The sequence below is a fragment of the Centruroides vittatus genome, unplaced genomic scaffold (genome assembly GCF_030686945.1).
Source record: "Centruroides vittatus isolate TY-2023 unplaced genomic scaffold, ASM3068694v2 contig_1776, whole genome shotgun sequence".
NCBI lineage: Eukaryota > Metazoa > Arthropoda > Arachnida > Scorpiones > Buthidae > Centruroides > Centruroides vittatus.
In genome coordinates, this window is record NW_027121087.1 from 167,853 (window position 1) to 181,142 (window position 13,290).

The 13,290-nt window shown below is 28.5% G+C and overlaps 1 protein-coding gene across 4 annotated transcripts in view; it reads right to left on the minus strand.

Moving 5' to 3' along the window:
- The window catches only part of LOC136969273 (ninein-like protein), a 110,325-nt gene extending 97,035 nt beyond the window's left edge, over positions 1-13,290 (minus strand). For 2 of the 4 annotated variants that reach the window (XM_067263370.1, XM_067263368.1), the window contains exon 1: positions 13,069-13,290. The gene's annotated coding sequence lies outside the window, so the exon portion shown is untranslated. The remainder of the gene's footprint in view (positions 1-13,068) is intronic. The other 2 variants (XM_067263369.1, XM_067263367.1) reach the window with 1 other exon arrangement.

Consider the following 13,290-nt stretch of genomic DNA (forward strand, 5'->3'; position numbering starts at 1 on the left):
TATTCACTGTTAATTGAGGATTTAAGCCATAGTTTATTCTGTTAACTGAGGATTTAAGCCATAGTTTATTCCTGTTAACTGAGGATTTAAGCCATAGTTTATTCACTGTTAACTGAGGATTTAAGCCATAGTTTATTCACTGTTAATTGCGGGTTTAAGCCATAGTTTATTCACTGTTAATTGAGGATTTAAGCCATAGTTTATTCACTGTTAATTGCGGATTTAAGCCATAGTTTATTCACTGTTAATTGAGGATTTAAGCCATAGTTTATTCACTGTTAACTGAGGATTTAAGCCATAGTTTATTCACTGTTAATTGCGGATTTAAGCCATAGTTTATTCATTGTTAATTGAGGATTTAAGCCATAGTTTATTCTGTTAACTGAGGATTTAAGCCATAGTTTATTCAGTTAACTGAGGATTTCAGCCATAGTTTATTCACTGTTAATTGAGGATTTAAGCCATAGTTTATTCACTGTTAATTGAGGATTTAAGCCATAGTTTATTCACTGTTAATTGAGGATTTAAGCCATAGTTTATTCACTGTTAATTGAGGATTTAAGCCATAGTTTATTTACTGTTAATTGAGGATTTAAGCCATAGTTTATTTACTGTTAATTGAGGATTTAAGCCATAGTTTATTCTGTTAACTGAGGATTTAAGCCATAGTTTATTCACTGTTAATTGAGGATTTAAGCCATAGTTTATTCACTGTTAATTGAGGATTTAAGCCATAGTTTATTCACTGTTAATTGAGGATTTAAGCCATAGTTTATTCACTGTTAATTGAGGATTTAAGCCATAGTTTATTCACTGTTAATTGAGGATTTAAGCCATAGTTTATTCACTGTTAATTGAGGATTTAAGCCATAGTTTATTCACTGTTAATTGCGGATTTAAGCCATAGTTTATTCACTGTTAATTGAGGATTTAAGCCATAGTTTATTCACTGTTAATTGAGGATTTAAGCCATAGTTTATTCACTGTTAATTGCGGATTTAAGCCATAGTTTATTCACTGTTAATTGAGGATTTAAGCCATAGTTTATTCTGTTAACTGAGGATTTAAGCCATAGTTTATTCACTGTTAATTGAGGATTTAAGCCACAGTTTATTCACTGTTAATTGAGGATTTAAGCCATAGTTTATTCACTGTTAATTGCGGATTTAAGCCATAGTTTATTCTGTTAACCGAGGATTTAAGCCATAGTTTATTCTGTTAACTGAGGATTTAAGCCATTGTTTATTCACTGTTAATTGCGGGTTTAAGCCATAGTTTATTTACTGTTAATTGAGGATTTAAGCCATAGTTTATTCACTGTTAATTGAGGATTTAAGCCATAGTTTATTCACTGTTAATTGAGGATTTAAGCCATAGTTTATTCACTGTTAATTGAGGATTTAAGCCATAGTTTATTTACTGTTAATTGAGGATTTAAGCCATAGTTTATTTACTGTTAATTGAGGATTTAAGCCATAGTTTATTCACTGTTAACTGAGGATTTAAGCCATAGTTTATTCACTGTTAATTGAGGATTTAAGCCATAGTTTATTCACTGTTAATTGAGGATTTAAGCCATAGTTTATTCACTGTTAATTGAGGATTTAAGCCATAGTTTATTCACTGTTAATTGAGGATTTAAGCCATAGTTTATTCACTGTTAATTGAGGATTTAAGCCATAGTTTATTCACTGTTAACTGAGGATTTAAGCCATAGTTTATTCACTGTTAATTGCGGATTTAAGCCATAGTTTATTCACTGTTAATTGAGGATTTAAGCCATAGTTTATTCACTGTTAATTGAGGATTTAAGCCATAGTTTATTCACTGTTAATTGCGGATTTAAGCCATAGTTTATTCACTGTTAATTGAGGATTTAAGCCATAGTTTATTCTGTTAACTGAGGATTTAAGCCATAGTTTATTCACTGTTAATTGAGGATTTAAGCCACAGTTTATTCACTGTTAATTGAGGATTTAAGCCATAGTTTATTCACTGTTAATTGCGGATTTAAGCCATAGTTTATTCTGTTAACCGAGGATTTAAGCCATAGTTTATTCTGTTAACTGAGGATTTAAGCCATTGTTTATTCACTGTTAATTGCGGGTTTAAGCCATAGTTTATTTACTGTTAATTGCGGATTTAAGCCATAGTTTATTCACTGTTAATTGAGAATTTAAGCCATAGTTTATTCTGTTAACCGAGGATTTAAGCCATAGTTTATTCACTGTTAATTGCGGATCTAAGCCATACTTTATTCACTGTTAATTGAGAATTTTAATTACAGACAACCCATCGTAAATTGCGAATTTTAAATTTTTTCGCTGCAATTTTTTTTTTACGAAATTAAAATTAAAAAATTTAAAATATTCTGAAGTTTTACTCCATTTTATTTTGAAATTTTATATGTAATTTTAATTCGCTATTAAACGAGAATAAAATATTATTATTATTATTATTATGAAATTTTATAACAACAATAAGCAAAACAAAAAAAAACAAAAAAAAGCATAGCCTGATGTGTACTCGTATTTTTAAATGTCAAATTGCAGAGAGATAAAGATATTTGATTCGAGTTTTTAAAAGAATAAAAATTAAAACTTTTAAATCTGAATAAAATCCAGAAATTTCGTTCTAGGAAATAATAAAATAAAACGAATTCTTCCTGAATAAAATTTATTTAGAAATTCCTCCAGTTTAATACATTAAAATAGGATCATTTAATGTTACATTAAGGTAAGTTGATTCGACAATTACACAGCAAAAATATACATTCATTAAGCCGAAATTACTTTCGTCTACCTTAAAAATATCCATATTTTACAGTAATTTTGTATTTTATTTTACAGTAATTGGTAATAGCAGATTATAAATTAAGTTTAATTGATATTTAAGAGGAAAATAATATATTTTAGCAATATTTATAATTATATATAAGAAACTAAGAATTGAAGTAATATTTTAATATATATTGAATTTAAAACCGAATATATTTATAAGGAAAAATCTTTAAAATTTTCTATAATATACATAAATGAATATTAAACAGTTAATTACACGAAATAACTTTAAAAAATCGACAAAAATATGTAAATTTATTTAAAATTATAATCAATTTTTCATAAAACTCTGTATAAAACTTCAAAACTTTTGATCCAATTTTGAATACATTTAAGTGTGTTCATTCGACTCCCAAAATCATTTGAAAATTTCAAATTCAAAGTCGTAAATACAGACAAACAGACGGACAAACTAATATACAGGCCTATATATTTTAATGTGTAAAAATATATAATTTTAGAGATGCAATTCAAATATTTTTAACATTCTATTAAGCTATAGTATTATTATATAGTACATAAAGACTTAATCATTTGTTATATTCTATAGAATATATCCATTAGATCATTATCTTGGCCTATGAGTTACTCAACCAAGAATAATTTTGCCATTTAAACACGTACAATGCTTCATATACAGGATAGTTATTATATTTGTAATCACAATGGATCCGCAAGTGAATTAATTCAGTATTTTTTCCAGGTTTATATCCTACAAATGCCAAAATATAACTTATGAATCCTTCTTAAGCCATGTGAAGTAATTAGCGAGTTGAATAAACAATTGTCTCATTGAGGAATTTTCTAATGGCCATTGTTTTTTTACGAGTTAATCGTATCAATGTCGGTCAATTTCGTGAAATTTTAATCCTCTTCGTGCAATTTTCGACGTTTAAGTGATTAATAATGATTAAGAATAAAATTAATAACATGTGAAGTGTTTTGAATATTAATAACGGGAATTAAAATTGTTTTTATCTATAAAAATTGATAAATTTCCTACGAAATTCTTCTCACTTTTTCTCTTAAAATAATAAATTTCACGATAAATAGAGACAAAAATGAAGTTTTTTAAATGGAATTTTAATTTTTAAAGTGTATTAATATGAGCGAGGTTATCCCATTAGCGAAAGCTTAAATGTGTAAAATAAATATATTAAAAATTTATTATAAATTCAAGTAAATTAAAGTATAAAATTCTCTGACGTCTCATATATGATTAATATGATAAACATGTTTTTAACAAGTTAAGCATTAAAGAAGCCATAGAAGAGAAAAAGAAGCGGAAACGTATCAAGTACAATTATCAGTCAAGGGATGAATGATGCTCTTGTATAGCTATTGACTTTTTTTTTTAATATACATTTTTTCTTTTTTTTATTAATTAAAATTGTAAAATCTGCTGAACTAGATCATAACGGGTGTTGGTTCCGGTTTCTAGACACATAAATTCGGTTTTTTTATTCAACTTATCCGGATCTACTTAGACAGTTTGTTACGCTTATCCTAACAAACACGTTACAATTAATTTGGATACTTTTATATATAAATTTTAAATATTTATATTTATTTTTTACTTTATTATACACGTAACTTTAATTCCAATTATTCGAGAAGGGTGTATTATTATTATTATTATTATTTTATATAGTACAAAGAGATTTCTTTTTTACTCGCGCTACGTTATAAATTAATGGAAAAATTTCTAGTTGCAGCTACATAAATACCTCATTGTAGAGTCTAAATAATCAAAATTTTCCTGAAGGTAAAATCCGGGTTATGAAATGTGAGTAATATTCGTGTTATGACAACATACCTTAAGTTTTTTTTCCCCTATATCTTTCTCTTCTGTTGTTCTGTTAAAAATTCCAGGAAGGATTCAACTACGTTGAGAGGTAATCAGGAACCCTTTAGCAGGTCGTGTCCTTCTAATAAACCTGCCATAGCGTAATTTAAATAAGTACTTTTTATACAGGGCAATCTGTTGAGGGGGAAAAAAACACAAGAATGTGCATCTTTTATATCCTCTGTAAAAATTTCCTTCGCATCCCTCGTCGTTAAATTCTTAATGATAGTGTTTAGAATATATCCGGCTACAAGAGGGATTTTCTTTAGTTCCTTTAGAATATTTTCCTTTCCTCGAACGTTAATAAAATTCACCTATATTATAATTAACATTTAAAATAAGTGGAATAAATGGCGCGACTTTATATATTCTTGCAATTTAACAAAATTGTTCGAAGGTCATCTAGCACAAGGGAATTATGTAAAATATGCGCATCACAACTCAAAGGATCCTTTATTATTACAAGTTAAAATTTGTTATTTAAACTTTTAATCACTTTTATGGAAGCTCAGAAAATAATTATCCTCGACTCTGCTTCATCCTCTACTCTACTTAATACTTTATACACCAGACTGATCTTCGTTAATTCATGCAGCGTGTTTATCTCTAATAATATTATTAACTGTTTATGTATATAAAAATATAATGATAGACACTCTAATATTGGTTTATCCGTTAGGGAAAGTTAGAAATAGCGGAGTAATGCTCTTTCCTTTCATTGTTTATACCAAATGGATACTTTGTACTTGAGTTAATGACGGTCAAGAAAAGATTCAACTGGCTAATATGAAAAAATTCGGTCAAGGATTAAATTTACTTTCAGTTATTTTAATTCTTTTCTAAGTTAAATATATATAAAGTCATTCTAAGCTATTATCACACTTCACTAATTGAATATAATTATTAAGAAAAGGCAATTTTATGTAAGTATTTTTTTTCCTAGAAATGAATGAAGTTTTTAATAACAAAATAAATTTTTTAATAATAAATTTTTAATAAAAATCTAATTATAAACTATATTAAAAAATACACAAAAATAAACTCAATTCAGCATATTGAATTACAGCTACACAATTGATTATATATTCTTTCGAGCGTGTCTTCTATCGAGTTTCAAGGTTAATCCGCCTTCTGAGGGTGGAGTACTCATTTTAGACGAGTTCAAATATATCGAATTGCCAATACATTACAGGAACTTTACTAATTTATCAAAAAATATGGCACCGTTTACAGTAATTTTACACAGTAGAGTTTTATCGATTTAATTCTTGTTAACAGGAGTATTTGAACTTTTGATGGTGTTCGATACATAAATAGATTTCTAAACTCCACCCTTCTACTATTCAAACAAGGTTTAGACACATGTCTGAATAAACGTGTGTAACTGGAAGAGCTTACAAATCAATAGTAACTTATCATTGAAAAAATAAAAAATAAAACAGGGTATAAGCAACTTCTTCTCAATTAAATTTTAACAGCTTCCTCTCGGTTAAATTTTAAAGAAATTTACGTAGAATTGAAGGAAAAGTTCAACGCACAAATAATTTATTCAGTAATATAATTGTAATTTAAGAAAATCATGTTTTCGTGCTTCATTACTCCTTTGAAAAAGTTGAAGGGGGTAATGGTGTAAAAGTATAGCAACATAGACTTGGCAAGTTGCCTCTCAATTAAACTTTAGATGCTTAAATTTTATTTAAAAAAATTTATACATTCGATGAATAAAGCGTGTATCCATTATATAGGCCAAGTATATAACACAGAAATATATTTGTTTCGTATTCATCCGTAACACAAGAACTTACAAAGAGGGTAATAAATAGTTCGGTAATTACAGTAAGGATGATCTGGCAATCTGCCTCTAAGAGATATTGTTAAAATTTAGCATAATGTAACTATGTGTACGCCTATATTAAGGTTACTTTAGCTGATTTTTAATTCGTTCGGCTATTTTAAAAGCGATTCGGTCGATAGAACTCAATGTCTAGGCCAGGGTTGATATTATAGTTGCCTAGGTGACTGGTGTGACGTCAAATTTCCGGTTACATAAAAGTGATATCGGAAGTTGGAAGTAAGATAAGAGAAGTGAAGGTTTTCAGAATGTTTGTCTTTTAAATAATTATCATCTTTAAAGAAAAAGATGTTATCTTTCATTAATTTCTCTCTTGTACAATTTACGAGGATACTTTTCAACGAGGAAATGAATTTGTTGATGAAAAGCCACGACATTTTGACTCCGGGGGATCGACACAAAAATTATTACTCTACCAATTAATTAAGGAAACAAGTCATTAAAGATCAACATCATCCGAATTGTTTTCTACTAACGCTTCGAGATACGCTTCGAGCACGCAGATATCAATCTATCTTTTAAAATTCTTAACGTTTTAAAACCGAGATTTCGGTTTGGGTGATAAAAAGCATAATAATTAAGTCGATAAAAATCGTGATTGCAATTTAAATCTGAATAAAAAACGTCTTGATTACCGTTTTTTTCACGTTTACTTTTTCTATAGAAGTAATACATGGAAGGTCATTAAGAAAACTGTAATCCTTTTAAAGGGGAAAAACTCCTCTTCCTATTAAAACATAAGCTTTAAGTCACGGTCTGTACTGCTAGTTAAATTTTATATCTCCGAATTTATGTTCTGATACTTAATAATACATTCTTACAAGTAAGTATGTGACGTAAGAAATGAGTAAACTATAAAATTTTGCAAAATAATAAATTTTCAGTCCATATTTTTCTTCTTAACATTTCTTAAATTACAAAAATGTAATATTTACATGCTTTTAAATTTTTTAAAAGAACACACAACTTATTTTGTAAGTTGCGCCTATGGCAAAAAGTAAAGTAAATGAATTATCCATCGCATGTGGGATGAGAGATGGGTTTAACTTATTCTCAGCATGTGAATTTTCACATGCAAAGCATCCTGTGTTGTTGGATCACAAAACATTGTCTAAACTTAAGTTAACTCATTTTGTTTTCGTGATTCAGCTATAATTAAATGTTTTTTTCTCCTCTTTAAATTATAGTTTTTATCCTACCATTCCATTGTTTACGCGTTTACATAGTGTTTATCCAAGAATGCATTGATACTAGAAACTTCAAAATTCGGCAAATTTTTTTCTCCCAATTTTTAAAGGAAACATTTTAAAATAACACAATTTTCTTTCGAAAGAAAACCTTTTTCAATTGTTTACATTACTACAAGTCTTAAATTTTGAATAAATTTGAATGAAATTTTATTTTTATTTGTATAAAGTATCAAGGTATTGTTTAAGAAGACCTAAAAAATACAATACATCACTGCTGTGAAACGAAATAGCAGTGTGTCTAAGCATTTAATATTAATATAAATTTGCATTTTGCATAGGTAAGAAAATACATTTACTTATTGAAATAATTTAATCGAATTTTTAAATCAATTTGAAGGAAATTTCGGTGAAAAGTTTCGTAATTACCTTCCTTCGTAACCAATTACTTACAGTAATATAAAATGGAACTTACGAAACGGCAGATTGATTTTCTGTTTCCAATGAAACAATATTTAGAACAGAATTTTATTTGGCGATATTTAATACATTAATTAAGAATTAAAAAAAAACAGAATGTGCATTTTTAATCATATTTTTTTCATTTAAATAATCACGCGACTTCCGGTACAAACCGGAAGTTCGTGTACAGTTAATAGGGGCTTCCGGTCAGTAAGCTTTCCGTATCCGGTCTCGATTTTCATCCTCCGTTCTCGAGATTAACGAAGGACAGACAGACGGACGGACGACAGTGGGAATGCATAGGTCAATTATAAACAATTTAAGCAATTTCGCATGAAATTTTATAAGAATATTTATTAAATTCTTAAAAAAGTTTCTTCCCGTTTCCTGATGAAATATTCAGTTATTATAACTACAATTATTTTTAAATTACTATGAAATTAAGAAGAATAAATTCGTGTATTTTAATTCAGTAAATTACAAATATGCTAATTGTTTTTAACAGTAATTTAACGTTGAAAAAAATGGTGTAAAATTGCTTCATAAAATGTATTTTGCTTACTTATATCTAATCAATTAATTATTTTGTACTGTAAACAGCAATTTGGCCTATCTTTTCATGTATTTTTCTATATTTACAAGAAAGAAATGCATTCATTTGTATACCGTACAGGAAACTAACAGTTACTAAGCAACTATACATTATTTAACAATTTAATATATATATATTTTTTTAAAAAAAAGGAAGAAAATCGTTGTTTCGTCGTATAAAAATCAATTAAAATTTTATTTTTTATATATTTAATTTCGAACACAAAATAGTATTTATACAGATTTTCTAAAATAAATACGAATCAATGGTTAAAAATGGACATTTGTCCTACATTTTCAGTAAATATCTTGCACGGATGATCAAAAATTAATCCATTGAAAGAATAATAAATATTTTATAAATTAAATGAAATAATATCAACCCATCTTTTCCTCTTTTTATTTATATCAAAGATTAAAAATTGAATTTTTATCTCAATCAATACAGGGACTGGCACCTATTTACTACAGTAAATAGGTGCCAGGCCTTATAAATAAATGGCATAAACTTCGAACAATAAAAGAGAGCTTAGGGCCGTACCTGGAAGAACGATTCTACGAAGTTTATCATTGGCAACTTTAACTGCTGATGCAACAAGCAGAGCAAGACGGTCGCTTAGCAACGCACGTGGCACACGTCCGCACTGTTCGACCGACCATTAAAGCCTCACATAGAAATAACCCGACCGGATAATCTACACTTTTAATGATGACACCTCGAATATGAAAAATCATCTTCCAACTTCTATTCTAATCTTTATAAAGATTAGAGAAAATATACTTTTTCTTCCCCCCTCTTGATAAATGTACACGGTGCTTATGGTCGCATCATTCAATAAACTAGCATCCCTCCCTCGTCTAAACCCTATTTTTATATAGGGATAAACTACAGTAATGTACGCTTTACGTATCTACTTTGTAAGAGTTTTATCTTCACAATTCTTAAAGTATTTTTTTTTTTCCTTCGCTCCAAAGATATATTTTTATACCCCTTTAACGATCATCTTTTATCAGTTGTCTTCGATAAATACTACTGTAAATGTAACTTGAACTATTGATAAATACTGTAAATAACACTACACCGCTACAAACTATAAAACTTCTATAGAATTATTCATCTTTACCTCACTTTTATCGAATTTCTTTTAATATTTTAAAGTTAAAAATGAGACGAAAGCAGAAAAAGAAAATTGTATTAAAGTTTATCTTCTCCGTTTAACTTCAGTTTTCTTTTTTTCTTTATTAAAAAAATTTTATATATAAAATTGGAACCATAAATTATCACTTAGTTTTTTAGTTCTCAATCAAAAATGCCCTCCTTTTTCAACAGCATTCTGCGAAGTACAGTATATAATCAATAAGAGTGTGTGTGTGTGTTTGCACGAAATGGGCTGTCTTCTGTCCCATTTAATGTATTTTTCGTATAGAACAGAAAATAATTAAAGCTGGAATCATATTATCTATAATAAAAAATATAAAATATTGCCAATATAAATGAATTTTTGTATAGAATTGTAAAGATTTCCTGGTGTTATAAGTAGAGAGAGGTTCGACAGAACAAGTTCAAAACGCATTAAAACCGTTGACAAAAGTTATATTACTAGAACTATAAAATAACGATGAGTATATTCTTGGTAGAAGAATATATAAAGTTCCGTTTAAACAATTACGATGACCTAATTATTTTAATATTTCTATATTTTTTTATATGCATTCGTGGAACGTTAGATAATTTATTTTGATTATTTAAAGATGGCATAAGTAAAATTAAAATGAAATTTGTGTTGATTGTAGTGTTTTATTTTAGATTTGTAGAACGAAAAATCTAGTATAATCTCTACGTAAATCGGTTATCTTTCAATGATCTATATCACTGTCTAATCGTAGCTGAAAGTACTGTATAAGGTTATATAGATACAGAGTTATCAGTTTGACGTAATTCTATCGTAACGGTTACACAAAAAGTAATTTTGTATACATTTATTATATACTCTATAGTACGTAACGTTCATAGGCGCACTGGACAGTATCGGAGGGCCTCTCCTTCTTAGAGGCCATATTTTTACTTTGTTCTATATCTGTATATGTATAATGCCTTTGTAGAAATTAGGCTGGAGACCTTGAATGTATTATATATATATATATACAGGGCTCGAGAGAAGTGAAATGAGGCTCGGCAAGCCATAAATGTGGGGCCTTTCCCGCATCCGAAAGTCATAAAAGTATACAAATAAAATCAATAAAACAAATACAAACAGATTTATTAAATGAAACTTTTGTTTTTTGTTTACTTAACAGACTAAATTTTAAGGCTCCTCTGTGTCTACTGGCTTAATGGCTCTATTGTCTTCTCCTATAAGATATATATATATATATATATATATATATGTTTGGTTCTATAAAATATTTCTAAATATATATATTGAAAATGTATATGATAGCAAAATAAATATTAATTACGCGTAATTAATATTGACTGTTCTCTCTTTGTAGTTTTCTGCCACCATTTTCAACCCTCTTTAATCATACACACTCAATTTTTTAATAAAATATAATTTCGAAAATAAACATTAAAACATATCTTATATATGAATATATAAAACTGTTTAATTGATAAAATATCCATTATAATTTTTTACGACTTAAGATTATTGCAATGTACGTACGGTTGCGACAGATGCGCATTTACATCATTATATTTGCTAAAACTGTAATTATTTATATCTGAAAATACGATAAATCAAGCAAATAATATTCTATAGTTTCTTCCAACGGATTTCGCTCGATCAATGGAGTCGCACAGACCTTGAATTACCTTTGATATATCAAAAAGTAAACTTAATTGTCGAGAAGCGTAACTTAACATCTGCGATAAAGGCATAAAAAAAAGTAAATTAAATTCATAAAACTGCAAAATTTAAGCCTGCTGAATTTAAATTACTTAAAAATTTATCTTTCTTTCTGCACAGTCGATTAAAAAGGCCATAAACTGATAATTATTTTTATTATTCTAAAGTATTAGTAAATATGTTTCCTCGGGTATTTATGTATAAACTTTGAACCTTTAAGATAATTGCATGTATTAAAAACAATTCATATGACTGCCAGCGTATTTATATAGATATTTCATATGTGCTGTACTTCTAAGAATGCGAGTTCTCTGTAATTTAAAAGATGATCTCAAGCGTATAACTAGTAATATTTAATTTCGGTACAGATTATTCACTTCCTACTCCATAATTAGCTTAAAAAATATATAACAAACTTTAAGTGTGATCTCATTTATAGGTAAGAGATGGATATCTTCTACATACAAAACTTGTTATCGGCAATATTAAGAGAATTCCAAGTCGTAAAAACTCAAACAGGTTTATCAAGATGTCTTTATTCAACTTGCTCTGAATTACTTTCCACCTATCTGAACAACAGTTTAGTGGGTCATTGCGAGTCGCCTTTCTCTAGCCGGATTTTCTGATGTAATTACAATAAGAAAGTGGAGATTTTTACATTATTATAAAGCGCTTTTCTTTAAAAAAAAAAAAAGTTTATTTTTTGCTTCCCGAAAACACGATTCTGTCCTCCTTGCAGAGCGTTAAGCTGACAGAAAGGCGACATTTATTAGGTAGATTCTGTGCTGATGAAAGATTTACTGGAAACGAAGCAATCCTTCCGCATAACTTCGTTCGCATCCAAGCATTTCAAACCCAAGCAAAAGGAGTGCAGTGTTTCAACTATAAACGTTCATTTTACGGTCGTCGAACAGCATAAATTTCAAAATTTGTACGGACCATTTTTCGTAAAGAGAAGACAATTTTCAAGGTTATCTTTTCCATATCGAGTGCGACGACTCGAACATTATTGTTTTCCCAAACAATAAATGTTAACGCTAATTTTACGTTAAAATTACTTCGAACAATAACTTTTCTTACGTAGTTATTTATCGAACAAAACTTTTAAAAAAAATGCAACAAGAAAACAATCGAATTGCTCTCCTCAAACGTAATATAATATGCACGTAAATAACACGAAGAGTCGTATCAAAATTCATATATAACAATAGGAAAATGAGTGACGTATACACAAACTAAAAACCCGATAACCATTGTTTTCAACGTAAGTAAAATTGATAAAAATGCATGCATTTTAATTACTTTAAAACATGAATATTCTATAGACAAGTACGCGAATAATGGAAACAATATACATATATGTTAACTAGAATAATAATATTTCGTAATAAACTTAAATGCCATAGAGATAATAAAACTATAAATGAGTCATATCACTCACCTAGTTACATCATAGACTCTTAGTTATGTGTACCGATGACGCCAATTCACATATATTCCTGTATTGTTAAACAGTCGACCCTATCGACAATACTGTCACTAGTCACAAGTGGCTTACGAATCCAGTTAGCGAATGAATGGCCGAGACGATAGTATCACTACTTTGACTCACTAAGTGCAAAGTGTCAACAACGCCACGCCACTAAACACCTGGCAAGAGATT